Raw genomic sequence first — 8,547 nt, forward strand, 5'->3', positions numbered from 1 at the left:
TAAAAAAGCCCTAGTCTAGGGTTTGAACTACGACCTGCATAACAACCATGAACCCCACTTCCAAAGGTTTAGCAGAGACAATTGTAATGGAATCTGGCTTCTGGAAGCACAAAGAAAGATGCTATCCTAAGTGCCATCCTAGGTACAGTGCAAAGACCAAGACCACCAACCGCAGAAGATGGATTAAAATGACACTGAGGGAACAGAACTCCTGAACCACAAAGATTGACGTCATCTTAAGTCCCAACCTTGAATCTGTGCAGATACTGACATCTCTAGACACAGAGGTCTGATTGTACCACCCAGAACAGAACAGAAGTCTCCCAAACACGACAAAAGACCACGAGGAGAGTTAATGATCCTGACAATATACTCCAAGGACGGAGAAATCCATAACTCTTAGGCCAAGTGAATTCCTTTTTTGAATGACCCCAATATTTACTGTGCCAGGACAGGAGGGAATAAAAAAAGCACAAAACATTGTTTACTTTTTATATATTATTTTGTACCTTCATTTATTATTATTATTATTATTATTATTATTATTATTATTATTATTATTATTATTATTTTTACTTACCTATTTTTGGTCGATTTCTCTGTTTGTGTGTGGTTATTGAAGCTGTTGTCCCCAGATATACCTATTTTTTTCTCTTCTTTTTTTTTCTTTTCTTTTCTTTTCTTTTCTTTTCTTTCTTTATGGGTTATGTCATGTTTCTTATCTCAAGACCATGGCGGGTTCTTTGTTTGTTTGGTTGGTTTTTTTGTGCATTGTTGTGCTTACCATTATTGTTGGAGTCCTCACTGGATATTGGACACTTATTTTTTGTACTGATGGAATGTTTCGTTTTCTTTTTTCTCTTTCACCCCTCAAATTGATGATAAGAGCCTCTAGAAGGACTCTGTCCACTTTCGGAGTATTAGACTTTTACCCCAGTTTACTGCTTTTCTCTTCTTCAAACCAAACCATGCAAATTTAACTAGCTAGGCCTGCCTCCCAGTTAGAGGGGGAAATTAGGGAGGCACCTAGACCAATCAGATGCAAGACTACTATGTAGTAGGATAGGTACATAGGGGACCACATATTCTAGCAGCCCTGGGGGTGAGGGCGAGGATATGGGAGGTAGGACGAAAATGGAGGTGTAGGGAGAACAAATTGGTGATGGGAATCCCCCCTGATTTTATGTAAATAAGTACCTAAAATATTATTGTCAACAATATGTAAGCCACTATGATCAAAATAAAAATTATATTAAAAAAAGAAATAGTATAGCATGTAAGATGCTTCCCTTGCACATGGCCAACCAGGGTCCAATCTCCAGTAGCCCATATGACCCCCCCATACATACCTGCCAGGAGTAATTCCTTAGTGCAGAGTCAAGAGTAACTCCCAAGCATAGCAGGTTTGATTTTTGTGGCCAAAAATCAAACAAAACTGTATGTATATATACTGTATAAATAAAATACATTTACATGAACATTGAATCAAAATATGTATTTTTCTTTTTCTTTTCTTTTTTTTTTTTTTTTTTTTGGTTTTTGGGCCACACCTGGCGGTGCTCAGGGGTTACTCCTGGCTGTCTGCTCAGAAATAGCTCCTGGCAGGCACGGGGGACCATATGGGACACCGGGATTCGAACCAACCACCTTTGGTCCTGGATCGGCTGCTTGCAAGGCAAACACCGCTGTGCTATCTCTCCGGGCCCAAAATATGTATTTTTCTAAAGAGTCAAAGAAATAGTACAGAGGTTAAGGAATTTTCCTTTCATGTGACCAATTTCATAAAAATCTTGGGTTCGGGGCCGGAGATTTGGTGCTAGACGTAAGGTGTCTGCCTTGCAAGTGCTAGCCAAGGAAGGACCGTGGTTCGATCCCCTGGTGTCCCATATGGTCCCCCCCAAGCCAGGGGTGATTTCTGAGCTCTTAGCCAGGAGTAACCCCTGAGCATCAAATGGGTGTGGGCCAAAAAAACAAAACAACAACAACAACAAAAATCTCAGGTTCCATTATAGGCATTGCCTGGGCTCTCTGAGTACTGCCAGAAGTGATCCCACCCCCCATACAATATACAAAGTGGTACCAGAGCTAGCTCAGTAGTCGAAGCCCTGCCTGAAGGTCCAAAGAGATCACGATTTGGGAGCTCAGCAACAAAGAATGTAATGTCCGGTATACTGCAGCCAAATATGGGAATGCACTACAACTAAAACATATGAATCCTGGTCATTGCATAAACAATAATAAGAGAGGGGCTAGAGAGATATCACAGTTGTAGGGCTTTTGCCTTGCATGCAGTCAATCCAGGACAGACAGTTCAAATCCCAACATTCCAAATGGTCCCCCATGCCTGCCAGGAGTGACTTCTGAATGCAGAGCCAGAAGTAACCCCCGAGCGCAGTCAGGTGTGACCCAAAAAACAAACAAACAAACAAACAAACAAAAAAGAAAGAAAGAAACAATAATAAGAGAATGGAAGGAAAGTGGGCTGGGGTAGAAGATACATAAATACCCAACAGTTACATGAAAAGGTGCTTAATATCATGAAGCACTATGATACAAAGGAAATGCAAGTGAGGTATTTCCCACCTATAAGAATGGCTTGTATCAAGAACACAAGAGACAGTTTTGGTGAGAATGTGGAGAAAGTGAACCTTGTATCACATTGCTGGGAATGTGAACTGTTAGAGCCATTAGGAACATGAGTTTCATTGTGGCCTGGTTCCCTGACAGTTGCGTTAATGCATGTATGTTTTGCTAAACTCAGGAAAGAGTTCTGATGAAGGCTCTACCTCTGTACTATCTTGTTTGGATAAGCTTTTCAAAGTTGGACAAGATTTAGGTAAAGAAAATGATGACACTATCTCAAAAAGATAGATACAACCATGTTCCTGATGATATTATTTTTTTCCCTGATGGTATTATTAACAGTAAGCAAGATATGGGAATTATTTAAGTTTTCACTAAGTGACTGAGCCAAAAGAAACTGCAGTGTCTATATAATGAAGCATTGTTCTGTTACAAAAATCAGGATAATCCAGTCATTTAGGACTGCATACTTGGATCTCTAGAGCATTATGTGACATGAAATAAGTATAACAAAGAGACCAGCACTCTTCTATCACTTCAACATGGAACCCTTTAAAAAAAAAAACCAGTAAAATCAAATTTATAGAGGTCAGGAATGTAGCTCAGCAGAAGAGCAATTGTCTTGTCTGTGTGAGTACTGCAGACAAGTATGGGAGTGCACAACAACTCAAGAGTATGAACCCTGGTCGTTGCAGAAACAAGAGAGTGAAGAAAGAATATAAATATGAGCCAGAGAGATAGCACAGCAGTAGGGCATTTGCCTTGCATGCAGCTGATCCAGGACAGACTGTGGTTCCAGTCTCAGCATCCCATATGGTCCCCCATGCCTGCCAGGAATGATTTCTCAGCGCGGAGCCAGGAATAACCCCTGAGCATCGCCGGATGTGACCCCAAAACAAAGCAAAGCAAAACAAAAAAGAATATAAATACTTGGCAACACACACAAAACCCCCCTAAAACAGAGGCAAAAAGAAAAAAAAGAAAGAGTGAATAAAAAGTAGGAGGAGTAAGGTCAGATTTGTGGTTGTAGAGGTAGGTAGGGTGTGGGTGCCATTCATTTGGATGAATATCAGATGATCAAAAAGCACTGTTTATTAGAATAGGCTTCTTAGGATGAATAAGTATTGGGAGATTTAAAGATGTAAAGAAATATGTTGACTGTCGTTTGTACCGTCCCATGGTAAATTAAAATGTTGCAGAGTAAATCCTAAAAGCTCTCACGGAGAGGCCTGCAGTATCTGATGCTCTGCCCCTGGAGATGGTGTCAAATTTTATAAAAATTTCAGGATATCCAATTGGTATGGAAGAACTGATAATGTGAGAGACAAAATGCACTGGAATTGAAAACTCAGAAATACATTTCTGTGCCTAGAGATGCTGTTCAAGAGTAGAGTCCAACACTTGCCTGCCTAAAACCTGCATTCAATCCCAATTACTGCCCCTTATTACTGAGTAAGGTCCTTGGTGCCACAAGTTTAGGGCATCCTCCCTGGATGTCCCCATAACAAAGTAATCATTAAAAAAAGTGTAAAGAGGTCCGGAGAGATAGCATGGAGGTGAGGCGTTTGCCTTGCATGTAGAAGGACGGTGGTTTGAATCCCGGCATTTCATATGGTCCAGGAGCGATTTCTGAGCGTAGAGCCAGGAGTTACCCCTGAGCACTGCTGGTGTGACCCAAATAACAAACAAACAAACAAAAAGTAAAGAAAGGGGCTGGAGTGATGGTGCAGCGGTAGGTCGTTTACCTTACAAGCGGCTGATCCAGAACAGACCACTGTTCTATTCCCTGGTGTCCCATGTGGTCCCCCAAGCCAGGAGCGATTTCTGAGATCATAGCCAGGAGTAATCCCTGAGGGTCACCGGGTGTGGCCCCCAAAATTGTAAAGAAAGAAGACTTAATATTAAGTATTCTAATCATAATAAAATACAATGATTTAAGGAGCTGGAATGATGATAGTACAGTGATTAGGTTGCTTGCCTTGCATGCCACTGACCCAAATTACATTTCTGGCACCCCATATGATACACGAAGCTCACCAGGAGTAATTCTTGAGCAAAGAACCAGAAGTAAATTCTGTATATTGACATTTGAGTGTGGTCCCCAATGTAAAACAAATGAAAAATGGGGGCCAGAGCAATAGTACAGTGGGTAGGGAGCTTGCCTTGCATGTGAATTACACATGTTTGGTCCCTGTCATCCTTTATGGTTCTCCAACTACTGCTAGAAGTGATTCCTGAGGGCAGAGCCAAGAGCAACCTCTGAACATTTTTTTAATTAAAAAATTAAAAATAGGGCCGGAGAGATAGCATGGAGGTAAGGCGTTTGCCTTTCATGCAGGAGGTCATCGGTTCGAATCCCGGCGCCCCATATGGTCCCCTGTGCCTGCCAGGAGCAATTTCTGAGCCTGGAGCCAGGAATAACCCCTGAGCACTGCCAGGTGTGACCCAAAAACCAAAAAAAAAAAAAAAAAAAAAAAAAAAAAAAAAAAAAATTAAAAATAAATTAAATAGGGGGGCGGAGAGATAGAATGGAGGTAAGGTGTTTGCCTTGCATGCAGAAGGTCAGTGGTTCGAGTCCCGGCATCCCATATGGTCCCCTGAGCCTGCCAGGAGCGATTTCTGAGCATAGAGCCAGGAGTAACCCCTGAGCACTGCCGGGTGTGACCCAAAAATCAAATAAATAAATAAATAAATAAATAAAACAAAATAATTCAGAGGAAAAACATTTACTAATATATTACATTTCAATTTTCTAAAAAAAAAAACAAGCTTCAAGGGCCGGGCGGTGGCGCTGGAGGTAAGGTGCCTGCCTTGCCTGCGCTAGCCTAGGACGGACCGCGGTTCGATCCCCCGGTGTCCCATATGGTCCCCCAAGAAGCCAGGAGCAACTTCTGAGCGCATAGCCAGGAGTAACCCCTGAGCGGCACAGGGTGTGGCCCAAAAACCAAAAAAAAAAAAAATCAGCTCAAATTATTTGGGGCCGGAGAGATAGCATGGAGGTAAGGCGTTTGCCTTTCATGCAGGAGGTCATCGGTTCGAATCCCGGCGTCCCATATGGTCCCCTGTGCCTGCCAGGAGCAATTTCTGAGCCTGGAGCCAGGAATAACCCCTGAGCACTGCCGGGTGTGACCCAAAAAAAAAAAAAAAAAAAAAAAAAAACAAGCTTCAGTTCTCAAATGTAACCAATTTAAATGTTGAAAACTAAAAATAGACAGAGAAAACACTGGGTACTTTGGTAGGCAGCTGACCCACAAAATGTCCCCTCTACTTCTACACATAAGGTATGTTTCATTGACAGACTGGCCCAGGCACAAAAACAGATGTCAATAGTTTACTTTTAATAATTCATAATTCTCCATTTCTGTCACAGTGTGTTCCCATTGACTACACACAGACATAAAAATAGAAAACTTAGAGTTGATGCTTTTGCCAGTCGTCAAAATGACTTTCAGAACAAAGGAAGTTTTATTTGGGTGGATGAGTGTAAAAAAACTTGGAGATGTTAAAAAAAAAAAAGCAGGAAAAGGCAGCAGAGTACGTTTCTCACTGGATTAGAGCCCAGATTGTCTTGCTTATCTGAAATTAAGCCCACATTCTAGAAAATTCTGACTACCTGCTGTCAGCCTCTTACACACCATCCAGTTTTCCATAACACGTTGGCTACAGAGTGAGGTGAGGAATCTGACAAGGCTGGCAGACCTCCTCAGCAGCCCTGGATCTGGGCAGGTAGTGGGAGAAGTTCAGACAGCAAAACTCATCATCTTGGACACTGACTCTGTGTCAGACAAGAGTAAAGAAGCATGATGACAAGCTGTGCTTTGGGGTCTCTCCTGGCTGTGCTCAGGGACCCTGCAATGCTGGTGATGGAACCTAAGCTTCCACATGCAAGGCAGCTTCTTCAGCACACTGAATTATCTATTTGGTCCTGCTAGTAATACATTTTAATAGTTTTTTTATTTAAGCATTGTGATTATTGCTAGTAGCACTTTCATTTTTTAAATATAATTTACTTTATTTAAAGATCATGTATCACATAGTTGATCATAATACATTTGTATTCAGGTAAGTGGGAGTGAAATTAATAAAAAAAAAGAACAAAATATGAAAAGAAAGAAGAAAAAAGGGTATTGCAATAAGAAAATGTGTGAAAATTATTGTATCTTATGAGATCATTAAGTTATCAGAAAATGTAGTAAGTGGGCCCGGAGAGATAGCATGGCGGCGTTTGCCTTGCAAGCAGCCGATCCAGGACCTAAGGTGGTTGGTTCGAATCCTGGTGTCCCATATGGTCCCCCGTGCCTGCCAGGAGCTATTTCTGAGCAGACAGCCAGGAGTAACCCTGAACACCGCCGGGTGTGGCCCAAAAAAACAAAAACAAAAACAAGAAAATGTAGTAAGCTCTTGCTGCTAATTGATTATTTTGTTATTTCTTTAGTTTCTGAATATTAAGTGGCTTCAAATATACATTTGCATCTAAATTGGTGTATTCCTATGGAGATGACAGCATTAACCCAAAAATGTAGCTGTTGTGGCCTCTAATGTGTACAGAAATTTCAAGTACGATTGCTAATACTGCAGCTTTTGTGGAGTATGTTTTTTTGGCTACCAGGGCTTCTGGAAGTACAAGAAGGTAGGAGAGAAGGTGCCCACATTCACTCCAACAAAAATTCTGGTGATGTCAGCCCAAATACCAGCATACTTTGAGTTTTGGTCAGATTGGTGTCTTTGCAGAGAATTGCCAAAGAGTGGAAAAGCAGGGCTATTGGCAAAATGGTGATTATGGGTGATGGCTGCAGCAATTATGGCTTAGCAGGGTGGGAACTTGCCAGCTATCAGGTGTGTGACTGGTGTATGCATATTTATTTTACTGCTTGGTTTGCATCTTTTTCGAGAACAGTTGGAGTTGGCCGAATGCAGACAGGAGACTGCATTTCTCTGGTAACACATTTATATTATGCAATGAACCCTTTGGTTATTCTTGACTGTTTATTTGTTGAAGGGTTCACACTTGGTGGTGTTCTGACTTTGCACCTGGATCAGTGCTTGTGGTTGCCCTTGCTGTTGTGATGCTCAGGGGATCAGAGGTCAAATCAATCAGAGACACCGGTATGCAAACTATGTACTCCAGCCTCCTGACATATCTCCCTGGCCTAATCATTTGATCAAAATGAGTACAAATAAAAATTTCATATTCAATAAAAATATTACATATCTCAGCTGCCCCCAGAGGCATTGGATGTGACCAATGTGTCCATGGCTGTGTCCCTAGATGCCAGAGAGAGGACAGATTTGTCCACACCCAGTGTTCTGACCTATGAACTCTGAAGGGTTAGTGATTTGATCCTCGGTGTAGGGAAGAAAAAAAATGTTTTATTTTAATTTGTCAGGAAAATCAATAATAATGTATAACTTTCACTAAATGTCATGTAGTAATATGACTGGCAGCATAAAAACTAAGATATACCCACTGGTGGAAGCAGTTCTCATTTGAAAGGGAAAAATTTAGATAGTATGAGAAGACTGTGCCTCCATGTTTTCTGTGAAGCATGACTTTTTGTTGAATTATCATTTGTCTTCCTCTTTCCTTCCTTTCATTGTGGCAATGACCAGGGTGGGGGTCAGACAATTGGTTGTGGTGCAGGGGGTCACAGTAGTAATGTTGCTGAGATTGTACCATTTTTAGTGTATGGGGGAGGGTACCAGGGAGTGAACTTGCATCTTGATGTCTGCAAAACAGTCACTATCTTATGAACTCCTAGATTTGAGTTGTGGTTTTCTTCTTGTTTGAAACTTTATTTAAACACTGTGATTTACAAAGTTGTTCCTAATACAGTTCATTTCAGGTATTAATATTTCAATGCCAATCCTACCACCAGTGTGACTTTTCCTCCACCAGTGTCCAGTTTCCCATGCACCCCTCCTTCAACCTTCTCCCTTAGCAGGCTTTATATTGCTTGTTGCAAG

General features: G+C 41.4%; 1 non-coding gene across 1 annotated transcript; it reads left to right on the plus strand.

Moving 5' to 3' along the window:
* Nucleotides 1-7,799: 7,799 nt before the first annotated feature.
* Nucleotides 7,800-7,928, plus strand: LOC126024905 (small nucleolar RNA SNORA17). The gene has a single exon (XR_007500984.1). It is a non-coding gene; the product is annotated as a small nucleolar RNA SNORA17 (small nucleolar RNA).
* The last annotated feature ends 619 nt before the right edge of the window (nucleotides 7,929-8,547 follow it).

The sequence above is a fragment of the Suncus etruscus genome, chromosome 12 (assembly GCF_024139225.1).
Source record: "Suncus etruscus isolate mSunEtr1 chromosome 12, mSunEtr1.pri.cur, whole genome shotgun sequence".
NCBI lineage: Eukaryota > Metazoa > Chordata > Mammalia > Eulipotyphla > Soricidae > Suncus > Suncus etruscus.